This window comes from Patagioenas fasciata, chromosome W, assembly GCF_037038585.1.
Source record: "Patagioenas fasciata isolate bPatFas1 chromosome W, bPatFas1.hap1, whole genome shotgun sequence".
Lineage (NCBI taxonomy): Eukaryota > Metazoa > Chordata > Aves > Columbiformes > Columbidae > Patagioenas > Patagioenas fasciata.
Window position 1 is genome coordinate 44535512 of NC_092559.1, and position 19045 is coordinate 44554556.

General features: G+C 39.0%; 1 pseudogene; it reads right to left on the bottom strand.

Annotated features, from left to right (window-relative positions):
* The window catches only part of LOC136115740 (dymeclin-like), a 210031-nt pseudogene that overhangs the window by 6141 nt on the left and 184845 nt on the right, over positions 1-19045 (bottom strand).

Sequence of the window (19045 nt, forward strand, 5' to 3'; positions counted from 1 at the left end):
GATTTTGTAGATTTTGTAGGAATGTCTCATAATTTTACCTCATTTTTGCATTGACTATCTATCTAAGTGTAATATCACCCTTTTGGCTCTCCTGCTGATTGTTCAAATCTCCATTCTCCACAGAAGGTACACCACCTGCTTGCTAATAGGCTTCTAGACCACCAGGTCTGTGAGCATCTGTAACACTGAATTAGGATCCATGGTTTACATCTGAAACAGTCCTCACAACTTATCTCCCTCCTGTCCATCTGCATCCATTGAATCTTTGTTGTCTTTATTCAGCCATGGCTTGACCCATTTCATGGGAATCCACTTCAATCCTTGGCCTGTAATGACACAAACATAACCTTTTCCCCAGGTTATCAATTGATGTGGTCTTTTCCATTGACTAGCGATTCGACCATAACTAATGTAGGTTCTTTCTGATTTAGCATGGTTTTGGGTCATACTTGCAAAGTATTTCATCACATACAATGCTTTTGACAATTGGTTTTGTGGTGTTTCCCCTACTTCCCCCCCTTTTTTTTAAACAAACAAACAAACAAAGTTCGGAATCAGATACGTGCATTGGATCTTGACTACGTATTCAAAATCACAAATCAAATTTAGAGGTTCCTCCTTAAAAAGCTCTAAGTCATTTAAAGCTCTGCCAAGTTCTGCTAATTGACTTGAACCTTCAATAATTTTTACAGAATGATGCCAATCGTTATCTTCACACCAAACCACTACAGCTTTATGAGACTTCTCAGAACCATCAACAAAAACTGTGCAAGTACGTAGGATCAGACCAAATACAAGTATGGCCTATGACCTGATGTTAAAGACTTGCAGGTTCTGCAGCAATTTACATTTAGGCATACCAAAAGCTGTGCTGTTAAGAAAACCAACTAGTGCAATTTACAAAGACATAGATTACAAATAAAAAAAAAAAATCAGAATTAAATTTCACAACTGGTACATATATGACAAAAGGATCATGGCCTATTAAGACTTAAATTCATTCCCCGCGTTTTCTTGATCAGAGTGACAATTGGTATTTAACAGTTGGTATATCAATCTGCTAGCAATCTCATCATACTGTCCCACAATAGCCACAAGTTGTTTCATAGACAAATCTGCAAGTCCAATCGAATGCAGTCAGCCTGTAAGGTTGTCATAAATTTATTCCTCAAAGTTTCTAACTCCATTTTGGCTGCCATATTTATTGGATATTGTTTTCCCTTACTGGATCGAAGTCCTGTTTCAGATCTATCAGTGTAGTATTTGCCTTATCGAAACATTGACTGTTAATACTAGTGGAAATACAGCAATTGAAATTTCCTTGGAGATTACTCACTTGCAGCAAGCAGATCTGTGCCATCCAAGCAGCTTCTTGTAGGACATCCAACTAAACAGAATTCTCAGAAAACATTATTTTAACTTACAATTTACTTAACAAATCCTGACCCAAGAGAGGTATAGGACCTTCTGGCAACTACAAGAATTCATGTATTAAAACTTTGTTCCAAACTTGGCATTCTGTTGGTCTCAAAAAACGGCCTTTCTTTCGTTCTCTCCCATGACCTCAAAAACTAGCATGGTGAATTTACTAAGAAGTCTCTTACAACCAGTTACCACAGAATAAGTCTATTAAAGAAAAAAAAAATTTGGTTTACTTTCCCAGCTTCATTAGAACTATGGACCCACTGGTAATGCCTTTAAATTTCAACCCTCAGACTCCTTCATGCAGGATTACTGTTCTCTAGCAGTAACATTGCTGAGGGGGGAATAAAACCTCCCTCTCGCCCCCATCTGGAATGGCAGGATCTTCAGCCCAGCATGAAAACAAATCAGTTCGAACTCCACATCATACCAACCTGTCTGCACTCCATACCCAAATCAGTACCAGCCTGACCCAGAGAAGCACTGAGCACTCTGACCCCCAAAAGCTGACCAGTGTGAAAAGACTGACTTCAGCAAGGAGGTAAAATGATGAGCTCTCTCCCCAGATGTGCCAAAACCTAGGAAACAAGACAGAAGCAAAAAGAAACAACGCCAACAACCCCTGATTCAAAGCTGAGAAGCAACAGTGCCACAACAAGGATGGATGACAATACTCCAGGTAAAAAAAAAAAAAACAACAAAACAGAGCGGGGGGGAGTAATGCACCCCTTTCTCCGCTTAGCAGCGGGCAAACAGGTTTTTCCATTTTTTTTTTCTTCTTTCTCTTCTTGCTGCAGCTCAGATATAGCCAAGGCCACGCAGCTGGCGTAATCGCTGGTACGAAGTGGGAGGCTCTGGCAAACTCCTCGGTTACAATGAGCTGAGTTTTATACACCATTCCAATTAGCTCAACAGGTGTTACATTCCTCAGCCCCATTTACCTTTCACAATTTACAGATGTCAAAAGACAGTATATTAAACATCAATCCATTATTCCATTTTCCTAGATCCAAATCAGTTCGCATTCCAGCAACTTTTAAATACAACTTCATACAATACCAAGTTCACATCCATCATAGCATTTAGGTGTTTGTTTGTTTCTTTTTTTTTTTTTTTTCTCAATGTAAAGCAGTTTAACAATTTAAATTCTTTTCTGGTCTCAAAATTACTAGATGACAATATAAGCAATTACTCTAATGCACTAGGATGCATCCTAAAGAGGAGCAATTTGGAATTTTAGCAGTGAAATTTTAGCAGTGGAATTTTAGCAGTGGAACTGGTTCGCATTTTGTAATTATCTCCCCAAACAAAATTGTTTTGGTACCAAGTACAAATATGCAAATTAAAAATACTGAGCTCAGATATGAATACCAAATACCAAGTTCAAATATGCAGATGGATCACAGTTACACTTATTCAAGACAATCTCTCAATTTTTGCATTGCACCTTTGAACTGCTTACTGCTCAGTCAGGCAGAGGTACCGTCGGGTCTCCCTGACAAAACAGGTCAGTGCGCGCTGGAGCCCCATCGGCACCTGTCCCCCCGCCGCCGCAGCAAGCTGGACCGGGCAAGGCTTTTATTAGTGTCTCATCTGGTGTGCTACAACTGTTATCCCAAAACCAGGATTCTTTACTTGGTGTGCATACAAAAGAGCCAAATCCAGCACATTGAGATGAGACACAGCCTATCACAGAGTTGCACAAGTCTGGATATCAAAATAAAGTTAGCGTGCTAGAAAGAAAAATAACAGCTACTACACACACATTCACGCAGTAAAGAACTAAATTACTCATGATCTTCTGTTTTATCACAACATATCTCCATCTAACGAAACTCCTCCACACATACCAACCTGTAAGGAGTTTGGGTTGAGGGAGAAAATTTGTATTTGGCTGCAAAATCCACAATCCACAATGAAATCTGGTCCCCAAGATCCCAATCTGACTCAAATTAATGGCCAATGGTTTTGAAAACAACTCTACAGTCATGGTTGCTACATTGTTCATGGTATTGATATACATATATATAAACATTTATATATTTAATTTTTTATATATTTAAATGTATTTTTATATAAATGTAAGCACTTAAGTGCTTTGGCAGAGCACAATTTATGGAAGAATACTTCTAAGTGCTTGTCCTAAGATACCGATACATTGAATTTTTGCAATTATTTAATTCCTCTGAGGCGATAATGCCATTTCATCTTTCTCCAGTTCACGTCTACACTGTTTCTCTTTGACTTAAGACACAAAGTCGATGTGGCTTGGGTGAAATAGCTGTCTTGGTTACACCACACATGCCCGATATCATCTTTGTTGTCTTCTCAGGTTTGAGGCACTGACAACCCAACAAGAGATAATAGTGGGTGATGAAGGATGCAAACAGGAAACCTGCTCGACGAAGCGTGACCTGCATGTCTCGTTCAAAGATCCACAGGAGTAGGTGCAAACTTAACGGCGGAGAAGAACACAAGCGGCTTGGAGTGTGTCGGGAAATTTCAAAACAGAAAACTCAAGATGAGAAGAAGAGGGTGAAATATCCCCCGTGTATTAGAAAGTGACATTTTTCCCAGGGAGTAAAATTCAAAAATTCAATAAGTAACCCATGGTCATCTAATGAGATACAGTCTTCCTGGTGCAAAAGGGCAGGGAAGATTTATCTATAGAGGAATCAACATTTTTAGCCAAGTTAGGATTGTTGAGATGCGATTTCAGTTTTCAGATCACTCAGAATAAAGGTTTGCACAATGACAGGAAAATAAATGCACAGTGAATTTGAACCGTACAACGTGAACCACCACCAGAGAAGCAGACATATCTCTGTTGAGAGTTCAGAAATGGTAATTTAAAAAAAAAGAATTCGTCAATTTTGGAAAAATCAACAAAACAGCTGTGCCTAAATGTTTCCTGGTAAAGATGCAATGATTTAAAGAAGTGAAATATTTGCAGTAAACCTGCCAGGGTGCAGAAGTTTGCAAAGCACCACATTGCTGAAAATAAAAAATATTGTATTTCTAGGATAGGTTGGCAAACGCTGACAGCTTTAAAGTCCTTCTAGAAAGTCAGGGACACACATACCTACATCCTTATTTTCCTTGCAGCTTGGAAATATTGCTGATAAATAGCAAAAACTTCAAATCGTGCCATAGAAATTAATTTTGTTTTCATACAGAGTCATTAATCTGCACAAATTCCATATATAGTGTACAAAAAGTATAAATTTGTGCTTAGGATGAGGCGGCCTCAGAAACATCCGACTTGTGAGCTACTTCTCTAGAAGACAGTAAATAAATTAGACTCCTGGTCAGCAAAACTAGTTGAAAATGTGTCACCTGAACAGCTGATCCCCCCCCAAATCCCTTAATTTTGAGAAAACAGCTTCATGGATATTCTGTCTACGTGGGGAAATTTTGGGATAGGAAAAAAATTATTAAGAAAACAAAAGACTAAAGCAGGACTCACATATTAACGCACTGTTAAGCATCATTAATCTCTACATAACATTATATTATACACCATGATTTAAGGATTTATAATGAAAATTTGCTTGCCATGTCAGGATTATTCTGTATACCATGTCGTTTAGACGAATATACATTTATTTCAGAAGATTTCCAAGATAATAGTTCAACATCTCAGAGACCAGAGAGAGCCAGGGAATGGCGACGGGAACATTATAGGGCTGTTTGCAACATGGCAGAAAATACAATATATGCTGGCTTTGGCAAATAATAAGAAAAAAAAAGTACTATACTAAAGTATATGTAATTATACTTTAGGTTTGATGATGTGTAGATGAGGTACCGTCAACAAAAAAATTTCATCCATTTCAGGGCTTAACCTGAAACATGAACAACCTGAAAATGCGGACAGGTAAAAATGAGGAATGTTATCAAAATTGAAATTAAAAAAAACCAAACCAAACCAAACCAAAACAAGTAAAGGTTTAAACATATGGAATGAAAAAACTACTGGTCAACTCACAAAAATGGTTGTGGTGCTTGACCTCGCTTGAGCATTCGTGATCCCGTTACGTACACGCATCGACTACTCGGATAAATATGGAAAATCCTTTGCGTGCTTTTTAATTTAGGGAATTGAAATCTGTAAAAGAACCCAAAACCCAGAATAATCCCCAGGCCCATTTTGCAGTTGCATTAAAGGGCATCAGTACACAAATGGGGATGAACTTATCAAATCCGAAAACTTTTATCGATATGAAGTGGATGTATAAGTCTTCTTACCATGGGATTTGCAGAAAATACATATTTTATAACAGCAGACAGTGCTAAGGAAGATGAAAATGAGTTTAAACTCTGTCTTCCTGCATATACAACCCAGTAAAACCCAGTATATTTGCAGCAAATATTTTTGTTAAAACTGGAATGCATTTAGAAATCAATAATTTGCTGCCAACTTTATACAGAAGATTCATATAGTTGCTAAAAAAAGGTGATAAGATTAGGAGTAGATTTTGGATGCTGCTACAAGTCACAATTAAGTCAACAAAGGTTTAGTAGGACCTGTAAAGAAGGGCTTGGACATCATGAATTTCGTAAGTCTCAAAATTAAAATTTTATGGTTCAGGACTTACCAGTGTCAAGGTTTAAGGCAAGGCGGCAATAAACCATGGCAGACGCTCCCTGTTACCCCCTTTACCTCCTGCCACCCCTTTCCTTTAGATTGGAAAGATGACAGGAAAGATAAGGAGAAAGGAAGAGAGACTTAGACTTCAAGTTGGAAGGTTCTAAAGGCTTTTATTAATGCTACTAATAAATAGAGAATATATACAAAAATATACAAAACCAATCTCGAATGCTTGATGTGGAGTTGGTGTCACTCCAGCAGCGGCAGAGCTGGGTGTGCGGAGCTGGCGTGGCTCCAGCAGGTGCAGCTCAGGCCCCCGGAAGTCATGGGCGGGACTTCACAGCAAACTGGAACCTGGTTGCAGGGATGCAGGCCCTGAGGCCTGTGGATCACAGGCAGACAGGCAGGGCCCTCTCTAGATGCCAGCCATGGTCAAAGAGAGAGTGACCCTCGTGATCACCCTCTTATATAGGGGGTAGGACGATTATGGGATGGGATACTTCAGTTGATCCTCAGTTGGTCAGTTCTAGTCACCTGTTCCATCCACCCCTCCTCAAACACACCCCTCTCACAACGGAATGTGGGAAAACTTATCAGTCTTTCTTGGCTACCATAGTAATAAATCTAAACACGAGCTTCTTCAGCATTCCGTTGGTCTTCTTATCAGCACCGAGTACAGTATCCTAGGAAAAATATGCAGGCTAAAACTCAGAAAAGTACAGCCACTTAGAAGAACTTAGCTGAAAGAAAAATCACTTAAAAAGAGAACTGGTCTTGTTTTTAACAAAACCAGGACAGCCAGAAATCAAAATAATTCCTCCCATACAATTTAATTATTTGCAACAACGCAGAGGAACTCAAAGGAGGGTAAAACAGGGGTGAAAAAGGCAAAGTCTTTTAGGTGAAGAGAGAAGAAAGAATTAACTCATATCTGGGCTACAAATTCTGCTCCAGTTTCTGGATAAAAATTACAGATCCGTGTTCCCTTCATCAACCATTTTTTAAAACAAAATCAATGTTATAAATGCCATCCAATATTTCAGTTTTCACATCAGAGACAACTACCTGCTATTCTCTGAAAAGAGAATAGTACGTTTTTAGTCTGATTGTTTTAATTTATTAAACCTTATTATTAAAGAAAAACTCACCTGAAAAGTTTTTAAAGGGTTGAACAATGAAGGGTTTGGAGAAAATAATCCTGCTGAATAATCAATATATACTAGTGTGTAGCTATTTACTCAGACATGCTGAATCTACACAAATTTTAGAGCCAACTATATGTTTTAAATTTCTAGCAGTGAGTACTACTGTCAAATTCACAGCAGCTGTTTTGATTTTGATAGCAGACTGCTTTAAAATATGAGGAATGTTGTTTATAATGGAAATATTAATATAGCATCATAGATGTTTGTTCCACCTGGGCTAACGCACCATCCCATCATGCTAAACCAAAGCCCAGATAAACCTCTCCCACTCTTCTATTCCTACCAAACCCTCAGAAATTGTGCAAATTAAACACTTGCCATGGTGTGTGCCACGCAACCAGCAACGGAAAATGAGCCCAGTGTGTTTGAAATTAAAGAAACTGTTAAATTTCAACAATACGACCCATATTTTTGTGTTTTGGTAAAGCGCTGGAGCAAGAACTCTACCTTGGTACAAGAGGGACTTGCTTGTCTGGACCACGTACAAACTCTGCCCCAGCTTCCTAATATGTAAATATTACCAATTTTTCACTTTTTTTCTAGGAATTGTCATACCCAGGGTTAGATTTTTTTTCCCCCACCTTTGACAGGAGCTGGAGATTTCACCGTCCATCTTTACAGATTGTCCCACCTTGATCTTGCAGGTGGAAAGTTGGTGACCACCTATGAAGTCTCTTTGTGCTGATTTTCATCTCCTTGCTCTTCAGGCTCTGAGATGGGAAAGAAGGGTGACTGACAGCATAAACCACACTAATTTCACAGTTTTAAAGGATTTTTCCTTTTGGAAACTACCTACACGGGCCCTCTCTGCTGCCCTAACGCATCCTTGGGATTATCCAGTTGAAGCTTGGAGGCAGAAGATCAAGAGGTCGAAACTCTTATTTTCACCCACCTGCTTCTTTCAACCAAAATTCAGAGTTATAACAACGTCCCAATTGTTTGTCTTCTCATTTAGTTGCATAGAACAAATTCCCCCAACACAAAAGGTGACAGGAGAAGAGCAGAGTGATTCAAGTTTGCATATTTTTCCAGTGACGGAGGTCCCAGACATGCTTTCACTGGAAATCAGTGTGATGCTACAGCAGCATCCAAAACATCCCACCAAGCCAAAAAGAACATTATTTTGGACAACTGGGACCAAGCTCCTCTCCGTTATCACTGCACAGAGGTTTAAACCAGCACCTAGACTTTGGCTTTGTGTATCAACAAGAGAAACAAGACCCTGATCTCCCCGTTGAGTTGAACGCCTTCCATTAGGTTGACGTCTACTACACATTTCCTCATGCAAAAGGCACCTCATGACTTGTTTCTATAAGGTTTGAATTTTATATAAGAGTAGCCACAAAGTCAGACATCCTCCTCCGGTCCCTCCCATGAGGGACGACATGCCAAGTCTCAACATTCTTCCTCCCTCTCGAGCGCCCATGGAGGAAGATCTCCTTTTGAGTTTGTCCTGTTTTAATCTGAGCGAGCCAGGCCTGTAAATATTACCAAAAAAAAAAAAAAAAAGAAAATATAACAATGACTTCAGAACAAGAGACAGACTCGCTGTCACCAACTGTTAACTCTCTGATCAGGGCAGACTCAGAAGCGAACCCTTATCTGCCTGAGGTTCGGGAGGCGCTAATGCCCCATGCTCCTATTGAGTCCACAGACCTTTGGTTCCCTTAATCTCCCCAAACTGGAAAAATCTACTCCCCAAGGGATGCACTCCCTCCTGAAGCATTTCAAACCTCAGCAAACAGAGGAATTGTGCCATGAGATGAGCAGCGGCCACCCCATTACATGCAGGAAATTCAATTTATTTATCTCAAGGAGCGAAATGTGAAATGACAGTCAAAACCTCTCCAACCGGAGTGCATGGTGCCAGACTGCAGCCTTATCTCTGAGGGGATGGTGAGCCGAGGAACTGGTGCCAAATGTGGCCATTTACGCTCTTTATTTTGTGGATATGGACTTCACAGATTTAAAAAAAAAAATGTTTTTAATTTGCCCTAATGCTGAGAGTCCTGTGAAGACAGACCCAAGCCAGGGGGGGTTTAAAGTGACCTCAACATATGACCAAGGTGCCTTTTCTTAAATGGATTTTTAGGTTACTCGTTCTATTCTATATTCTGTTCTATATTTTATATTCTATTCATGCAGGACATGAAGGTTGTGATAACATGTTCAAATTAGCTACTGAAAAAAGCCTTAATCGATGATAGAGACAAGTAACATGTAGGAAGGAGAAAAGTATAACTACTAATGAGTAGGATGATTCTGTCAAGGTGGAGGGCATTGTTACGGGTCTTGCAGCTGGGCAATGGCATCTTCCTTGACTAATTATGGGGAGTAAGGAGCCAACAACATCCAAAAAGTCGTCTATCTGTATGTTTGGTGTCCTCCTGCAGCTATTGGTTTAAAAAGTAGCAGCCTGTGATGGTAAAACTGCTTTTTTTCTAATGCAAAAATCACCTCAATCTGAAAAAAGGCCTCAAGTGAGCTGCTCTTGCAAAAATGCATGAAAATTACTTGCGTTTTCTGATTTATTATGCTTTAGATGCCATATTTCCAGATTTGTTTGCCTTCACTGATGGCACAGACAAGCACGAAGAATTCAAATAAAGTTTTGCTGCCTGATTCCAAGCTCAACGCTACAGGCACCACTTGAATCTCATGAGTCTTGTGTTAAGGACAACACGTAAGTTTAAGGACTGTGTTCTTCTCCTACTCTACTCCATAGATACAAATCTATGTCCCACAGGATTCCCCATCTTTCCTCATGTCCCATGATCTAAGAGCCCATGGTGGCTGGAAGTGATAGGACAAGAGGAAATGGCCTCAAGTTGCGCCAGGGGAGGTTGAGGTTGAATCTTGGGAACAATTTCTTCCCGGAAAGGGCTGTTGGGCATTGGAACAGGCTGCCCAGGGCAGTGGTGGAGTCACCATCCCTGGAGGGGTTGAACAGACACAGAGATGAGGTTCTCAGGGACATGGGGTAATGCCAGGGTTGAGTTAATGGTTGGACTCAATGATCTTGAAGGTCTCTTCCAACCAAAATGATTCTATGAAACACTTACCACTAGTAAGTATGTACTAGTCTGGTCATGAAGGACAAGAAGAAAAACTGGCACTTGGGTAGAAGAGAGTCCAGTGGGGTTTGTGAGGGTAAGGATTCGACGTGAGAACATGGTCAAGAAAACCCATCCTTGTTTGCAAGCTCAACAGATTGTGGGTTGAGCGCTACAAGCTTAGGGAACCATAAACCCAGCCTAAATCCACATGGATTCGAGATTCAATGTAATTATTTGATACTACATATCAAATACAGCTGGAGTTAAGGCACCCTGACTGAAAGTAACAATCACAGAATCATAGAATCATTTAAGCTCAAAAAGACCTTTAAGATCATTCAGTGCAACTGTCAGTCCAACACCACCATGTCCTTAAGAACCTCATCTGCAAAGAATTCCAACACAACTTGGTTTATCCTCTCCTCAGCCCTCACAGATCAATATAAATTGTTAATTAATTGCACTCCAGCCCTCCCACACCCATGGAGGTGGCTCCTCTTGCAAATATCGATCTTCCTTTGGAAAGCCAAGTCCCTTTTCTTGCAATAACATTGAGTTTTGACCCGGTTATCAACCAACGCTACAAACAAATTGTCCTTGATTGGACCAATCCTAACAGCGGAGTCCTTAGCGGCGATGCTGATAATACGTGAGAAATCCCCTGCTCAGCCAGGAAAAAGTCATTTACATCACAAATCATCCTAAGCAGGAACATACACACCGTAAATCAACCCAAGAGAAACATCGCAACTTGTAGCAAAGGTTGTGACAAAATTAATCTCTGTATGGAAACGCATTTAAGGGAGCCATCAGCTGACAAATTCCTCATTTTCACTTCTTGGTGTAGTAGCTGTAAACATTCAAGACATTTCTCTAATTTATGCGTTTAATTAGAAGATATCTAGAACATTCCTGCTGTTTACATTTAAGCCAATGCTGCAATGAAAGCTGTAATTTTGCCTGGGATTTATATTCTGTCCTCAAAATTTATTCTGATTCCTTGATTTAAACATACACATAGAAGTGAAAATGTGTCAAATCATGAAAATGGAAAAGATTATATGCCATTATCTAGTTCATCTGTCAACCAGGGCAGAAATCTTCTGAGGACCGTTTTTCTCAATCTGCCACATGTTATGGAAACTTAATTTAAAAGACTAATTCAGAAAAGACAGCTAAACTTTAAAAGTGGAAGAACTATTGGAATGGTATAATTGGAAATTGGTTACATGATTTTTTTTCTTCCTCAATCTTATATTCAGTTGTTAATAACACGCCAAATCTTGCACTTGTTGGTATCTGCCACATTAATTTATATATTTTTTTAAAAGACTTATACATATATATATGGAATGAGAAAATTTTTTTTTAAATCAATGAAAGTAATAAATTAATTTTAAATTCAACTTTTTGCCTTTCAACTATCCCACCTGTACTAAAGGTTTGCAGTAGAAAATGAACACAGGGGTTGCAAATAGCTGAGGAGAGGAAAAAAAATCTCAGAGCATTTCAGCATAATTTTACTTTGCATTGCCCAAAGTAGCAAGATATTTGGAAACAACACGTCATGCACATTTGGCACTGGACTTTTCATTAGATTCCCAATATTTGCAATGAAGGGAAAGCTGCACAACAGGTGCGAAGCAGATTTAGTCCCGTCGAAAGACGTAATAAAAGTCTAGGGTGGGTTTTCTAGGGTACGGAGGAGGGAAACTTGGGAAATGTTATTTAGGTTGAGTAAATGTAGAGTTTTTAAGTGAATAGGGGATGGGTTCTGGCTCAGAGTCCTCCTCTAAGATGTTCTGCATGAGGAGATGTTCTGCATGAGGAATTATGAACAGAGTTGGGTTCCTGCCAGCAAAACTCTGCAGCTCCAGGCAGGGAAGCGCCTTTGTGCAAAAAAAAAAAAAAAAAAAAAAAGGAATCGTCAATCGTCATCCTGGAAAGTTAAGAGAGTTCAAATGATGTGGCAGGAGAGTGGTTCGCAGAATGGAAGTCACTTTGAGAAATGGAGACATGCAAAATGTTGTTTACCGGTGTCAGGATCTGTTACTACAGGGACCAACTTGGAAAGTCTCGTCCTGCTTTCGCATCCTTGTTTCTTCAGTGTTTTCTCTCTCCTTTATACGTCTTTCTTGTAATATTTCCTTAAGCCAATGGAATCAAACAATTTAAAGGAGCTGGAGATAAGCAACCAGTGACACAAAACCAGACTGTTTCATATTAGAATCTGAGTAAAGTTTAAATTCTCCTGCTCAAAGTCTCTATATGTGCCCGTCCTTCCTATAAAGTAAGAGAATGATTGACCTGCCCCGATTGAGAGACGGGACGCAGTTTGATGCAAACAAAATGTCCGCTTTATTAGTGTACTTCACATACATTTATATTTTTCCTCAGCAAAGTGCTTCGAGCTGATTGGTGTTTCTGTTACCGTGTTACAGACTGATTGGTCTACACTGTACACTAAACATTCACAGACTGGCCAATGCCAAAACATTTTCTTAAACAGTTACTACCTTAACTCAAGCAATCTTCCCTGTGCAAGAACAAGAGTCCCTCTTTTACAGGACAACCTTACTAACTTGTGAACCTTGTCTAAACATAGAATCAACACCCTCCATTCCTTCTAATTAAGGTTCTTGCCTCTATCCTTCCCATGGCCTGTGACCAACAAGTTCCAGCACATCTCATTTTACCAATTGATAAGTGCTGGGAGTTTTACTGAGGCCAGTCAAATCCTGTCCCACATTGACCCTATCTCTATATGTACTACTAAAAAGTAAATTTAGGGAATATTTGTTTTTAAATTGCACAACTAAATCAAAGTAGATGCATTGACAGAGGACACAGTGTTTCAAGAGCTCACATGGAAAAATCGGATTTTGTTGCTCCATTCACTCCCAGTCTCGTTGGGTATTTCACAGGCCAAGACCAGACTTCAGCTGTGCATAAAGAAATATTTGATTGGCCTCTTTTGGCAATTTATGCTCTTTTTTAGTGAGTGGAGTTTGTATGTCATCTCCTGACCCTCTCCATCCACAAAGTTTGCAGAGCACCAAACATCAGCCCTGTGTTTATCACCACCAGCAATGCCACCTGCGAGGATGCTCCAGCAGCAGGACACAAAATATCCCTCATCCTGGGTGACAGTAGGAAAATGCCACCACTTACCACTTTTTTTCTCCTCCAAAACAATATTTCTAACAGTGCTGGTTCCTGATTATTCATTGCAAAACATCCTTCTGGGTAAGAACTGATTGGGGTATCTTTTGCCAGACATGAAGATGCTGATGGGTCCCTCTCATGCCACCAGTAGAGCACAACCAGACGCCTCTGATTCAAGAAGAAGATTGTTGCAATAGATTTCACTTGTGTCCATTGCAGAAATATGTTTCTGCTCCCTACAGGATGCATAAAGAACTATATATTTACTTTTTTTAAGATTCAGATTTCGATATCTGGCTATTTTCATCCAACACCGATTTTGTATTTGTTGCTGTTTCAAGAGAGAAGGCAAATGTTAAGAGGTAACCAGCTTCCACGAGAATATCACTGCTGCTTCTTATCGTTTGTTTTACATTCCTTCATACTCCCTTTTCTATTTTTTAACACTGAGGGCAAAAAGATGCTAATTAAACCCTTAGCAAATACTGAGCAGAAAATTCTACCCTCTGTCAGTGCTGCTCTTTCCCAGGCTATTTGTCCAACAGCTTTTTCACCCCATTGCTTTTTGTTTTATATGAACTTTAATCACAAACATAAATTAAGAATTTCACTATTGCCTGGACCCACAACACATTTGAAAATCCTGATAATCAACCCTCCGGCTTTCCCCTGTTCTGCCCAGACTCCAGCTCTGCTCCTGTTCAGGTTCAAAGGAATTCTTAACTTTACAACACTGAGAGTTGCCTGATGACCTAATCCTGGGTCAGAAAAGAAAAAAAAAAAAAAAAAAAGAAAAGGAAAAAAGAAAAAGAAAAAAGAAAAGGAAAAAAGAAAAAGAAAAAAAGAAAAGAAGGAAAAAAAAAGAAAAAAAAATCCCCACCAAAACAAACCACCTTTAATAACTGTTGTCATAGGACACTATTCCATCTTCTAAAGCCTCTGCATGCAACTGCATGAATTCTCATCTGGTGTCTTAATGGGACACAGTTAATTACCATCCTCAAGCTGCCCCAGGTAAAGCTGAGACATTAATTGGCTCGACCGTGACTGTGGTTACAGGTTTTTGCAGCAGTGAAGGGACTAAGTCCAGGTGACAATCACAGGAGAAACACACTGGGAAACAGCAAAACTCTTGTAATGCTGACCACCTCTCTCCTAGAAGGGTTTATTTTCCCTTTTACATCTTTCTTGGTTTGAAGAATGAGTCTCAGAATCACTAACAATATATATAATTGTATTAATATATTGTATTTGCATTTATGCAATTAAATTGTTATTATTACCTAGTACATTTCCACATGTTGGGATCGACCTTATCATCTGAACTTTTCAGTTTATTCTTAAAACTGGTTTTGGAGAATGAAAACACCGTCCCGACATCTGTGGAAGGCTGGCCTGCATAACAATATTATCAAATAGCTCTTCTGAAGCAGCTTGGGTAACTCTAAAATACGATTATTTCATTCCAATGTCATTGTTCAGCTTCGTAAAGAAAGCAATTTCTCTGGAATGAAGTGACCAAATCCCAAATGCAGCTTCCAGAAGGTAACTAGAAGAGTTTTCAGGGGTGGAGGGGACAAGACATTAAGCCTTTGTTTAAATATTAGTCTCCATGTAGACAACAGCTTGGAAATAGGAGTGTCCTGAACGAGCCCACCCTTCATCTTGGCCAAGGGATCTCATTCCTGAGCCGTTGAATCACTGGTACTTGAGTCCCTCGCCTGAGGCACCACCCTCCCAAACTACCTTGTGCAATACCCAGCTCTCGCCACTTTCCTTCAGCTCTGGATGAAATTTGTTCCTCTGGATTCCAGGAAGATTAAAAAAAAAAGCCCTATGGATGAGCAGGATGCATCTTTCCTAGAGAACTGCGATCAAACTAGGAGTAGGAGATAATAAAAAGATGTAAAATATTTGATTTAAAAACCACAACTGCCACCATGATCCTGAAGCCAAGAAGAGCCTCACCAGTGCTTCTGAAAACTGTACATTTAAGGTCTTCCTACACTATATTTACATATATACAATTCTATTATTATTACCTATCATTCCAAATTAGCCTGTTTTCAGCCAGTCATTTATCTGGTAGGTATTAAAGAGAATGAAATTCTTATGCAGGGGTTGAAGAAAGAAACTGGATTAAACTATTTGGAGTTTCCCCTGATGATAGTCATGGTCTTTTTGGGATCACGAGAGGTTCACTGATTTTTCAAGATATAAAGCATGTGTGGATTTGAGAGTTAGTGCCACGTTGACCATCAAGGGTATCTCACTGATAGACATGAGTGATCTCTAAGTGTCCACAGTCCTTCACAACCTTCTGCCTTCCCTAGTTCAGAATGGAAAGGACCAATATTCTGAGATTCTCAGTAGGGTACACGCTATACTATTTAAAAATTTTAAGGAGAATGATATTAATATTACTAAAATACATTTTTTTTTTAAATCAAGGAATGTCATATTTATAATACTTTTAATTTAACTTCAGCTGTAGACACAGCTATGAAAGCATCTGATTTTTATGTCAGCGATGAGGCCAAGTCATCTATTTATGTTCTTCTGCGATAGCTTAACCTTGCAGGACATGGGCTGTGACCAGGGTCCCTCGTGGCACCTACTGAATCCCAGAGACGTGTAGATGTGACTTTCATGGTTGCAGACGAGCTATTTTCAGCAACTTTTTGTTTATGGACAAAGGATCCAAAATTGTAATGAAGCTAAATGAGCTAAGGGAGCTATAAATAGTTTCACAGTGACCCATTCTTAAGAAAAAGGAGAGAGAGGTCTGATATAATAGAGTGCAAAAATTCTGTTTACAGGATCTCCATATAAGAAACAATGAAATTAAGAGCGGGTGCATGACTTACTACTGCCATCAATTAATGCAGTAACCACTTCCAGACATAATAATTACCGTATGTGCATTGTGCTCTGGGCTTATTAATTTCATCCACAGGAGGTTCTGACTATTGATTGCATTAAAACATATCAACATGTTCCAATAGAAATGCTCCCGCTGCAACACGTCGTTGGACAAACTGAAATGATTTGAGTGATACAGAAACAGTCAGTTGCACCCACCAGCGGGAAACTTGCTTGGGGTAATTTCTCTGTCTCCTCTTAAACACAGTTTTGCAACACGAAATGCCAGCAATTAGCTCAGTTGTGCAGGGACACAAATTCTGGGGTCTTCAGAGACAGATGGTGACCGCTGGATAAATGCAAAATCACTAGGAGGACCTATTGATATAAATAAATTAATACAAATAAAATGGCTCTTATTTCTCACTGCAATTTGCCCCGCTGAGAATTTGCTCACGTCCAAGTGCTGGCAACTCCACAGCCTGAAGTTTGACGAGTCCCAGAAAAAAGGCATTTGAGATTTTAAAAGTGTGTATGATTTTTTTTTTCCTGTAAGCTTGATACATAACAAAAAGAGAATGACATTCAAATAACATATGAAAAAAAGTGGTGGGTGTGTTGCCTGCCCCAATCCAGCATAAGACAACTGCATTTCTAACTACGTGCAAACACAAAAATACATTCAGAAACAACTGCCACCCTGTTTGCATTTGGTTTTTTTCTTTGTTGTTAATTAAAGATCTATTTCTATAAAATTCTGGTTAAGGTTCTATAAATTATAATATGTAAAAATATTATTAAGGTTCTATATATAAAATTATAATATATAAAATATTATTTAGGTTGTATAAATTATAATAAACAATATAAAATTTAATATATATAATATATAACCTGCTTTAAAGCCTCCTTTTTACCTTTAAAACCTTTTTACCTTTTTGTAAACAACAAAGCATGGTTTGTATTTTTATTAATTCTTAATTTTCCCTCTTTTACTTTAGACATATTTCAAGCAAGAAGTGTATTCTTGCTTGATTGTAGCAGGCAAATCTCACATTAAAAATAATTCAACTGTCCTAAAATGATATTTATATAGTGGCAAGCGTGATGCAAAGGAATAAATGTTACATTCATATAGGGTGAGACCATCTCAGCAATTTCAGAAATCTTTAAAAATTAGAAGGAATCTGGCTTTTTTTTTTTTTCAATAAAAACATTCCCAAGTACAAGGAGTTAATGTGTCCTTCCTACTTCAGAAAGCAGGAACGAACCCGATTTCGTCAGTGAGGTTTTTTTTAGCAACGCGCAAAAAAAAAAACAAACCTGTAACCAATTTCATTTCCTGATAAATGAATGGTCTGCAGGGAAAATAAGTAAGCCAGAGGCTTTGAGAACTGTTGGAGAGCTCAGCCATGAAGCGAGAGGCTCCTGGAAGGAGCCAGACTGTCTCTTTTTGCTGATCATCCTCCAGCCAAACAGCACTGACCCAACACCAGACACTGTTTCCAGCCGATAGCGCCACATCGATGGGCAGGATCCCCCCGAAAAATCCACCCATGCCACCATATATCCAATATTTTTACCTTAAGCAATTGAGTTGAAAATGTACGTCTGGGTAAAACACATGTTGGGATGTAACTTGTTTATGTTTTAAAGGCAAATGCTATGGGGGGTTTGGTATTCTGGAGTTTAGAATCTCCAACACCCTCCCGTCCCCCGACCATTCCAACAGCAAAAAGTCGAATACGGAAGCATAAATCATTAAGTATTGGGTAGATTTTGGCACTGTTGAAATGCAAAGGATGTAGTTTCAATAGGAGCTATAGTGGAAAGCTAAACGCTGCACTCAAACTATAAATTGTTTTTTTTTTTTAAAGTTATCCTCATAAATGTGACTGATAAGTCTTACTGAATGTTAACCTAATTGCAAAATGAGAAATGTGCCTCAAACACAAGCTTGGCTGTGAGTTTCCGATCTATTTAAATACCATCTCTTCACATGGAGTTAGCCTGAACGTTTCTTGACTTTTATACTGTTACAAATAGATTGACGACTCTAACATTTTTACAGGAAATCCAAGTAGCTTGACACATAGTGATTTGGACTTTTAAAAGTCTAAAGTTTGAGTTTGTAAAAAAAATTAATATTGCCAGTCTGATGACCCCTGAAGGGAAGATTAAAAAAAAAAAAAAGCTCAAATAATAACTTCATGTCCTTCGTTACCAAAATCCTGGGTAACTTTGTGAGTGACTTGCAGGCTTTTAAAAGCAACAATGTCTGTGATTAATTAACAACCTCAGCGCAACCAGATGTCACAGGGATGGGGAGAAAGCGCTGTTGGTTCTGGAGTTTCCTGAGAAGTAGAACACCATTTCGCTAAAACCCAAAATATCTCAAAAGGAAGCTAGAGAAGCTAATGAAATATTATGCTTGTTCTCAACTGAAGTGTCTGAATTGAGTATTATTGCAGCTTTTGTCTTGCTGGAAAGCCTGGGATAAATCCTTTCTTGCTCCCAAGGAAAATGCTGTTCACTAGGCTCGTTCTGCCCTTCATTGCACCACCACAATGCGTCGCTTTGCTGGGATTTTTGATGCATTCTGCTCAATAATGCGATAAACACAGGCTAATAATATCAAAAAAGACTGTTCTCTTTATGATAACTGTCTATCCATGTTTGTAAACAGGGTATGTGGCCTTGGAGGAACACCGGAGCATGACTCCAGATATACTGAGGTCAACACT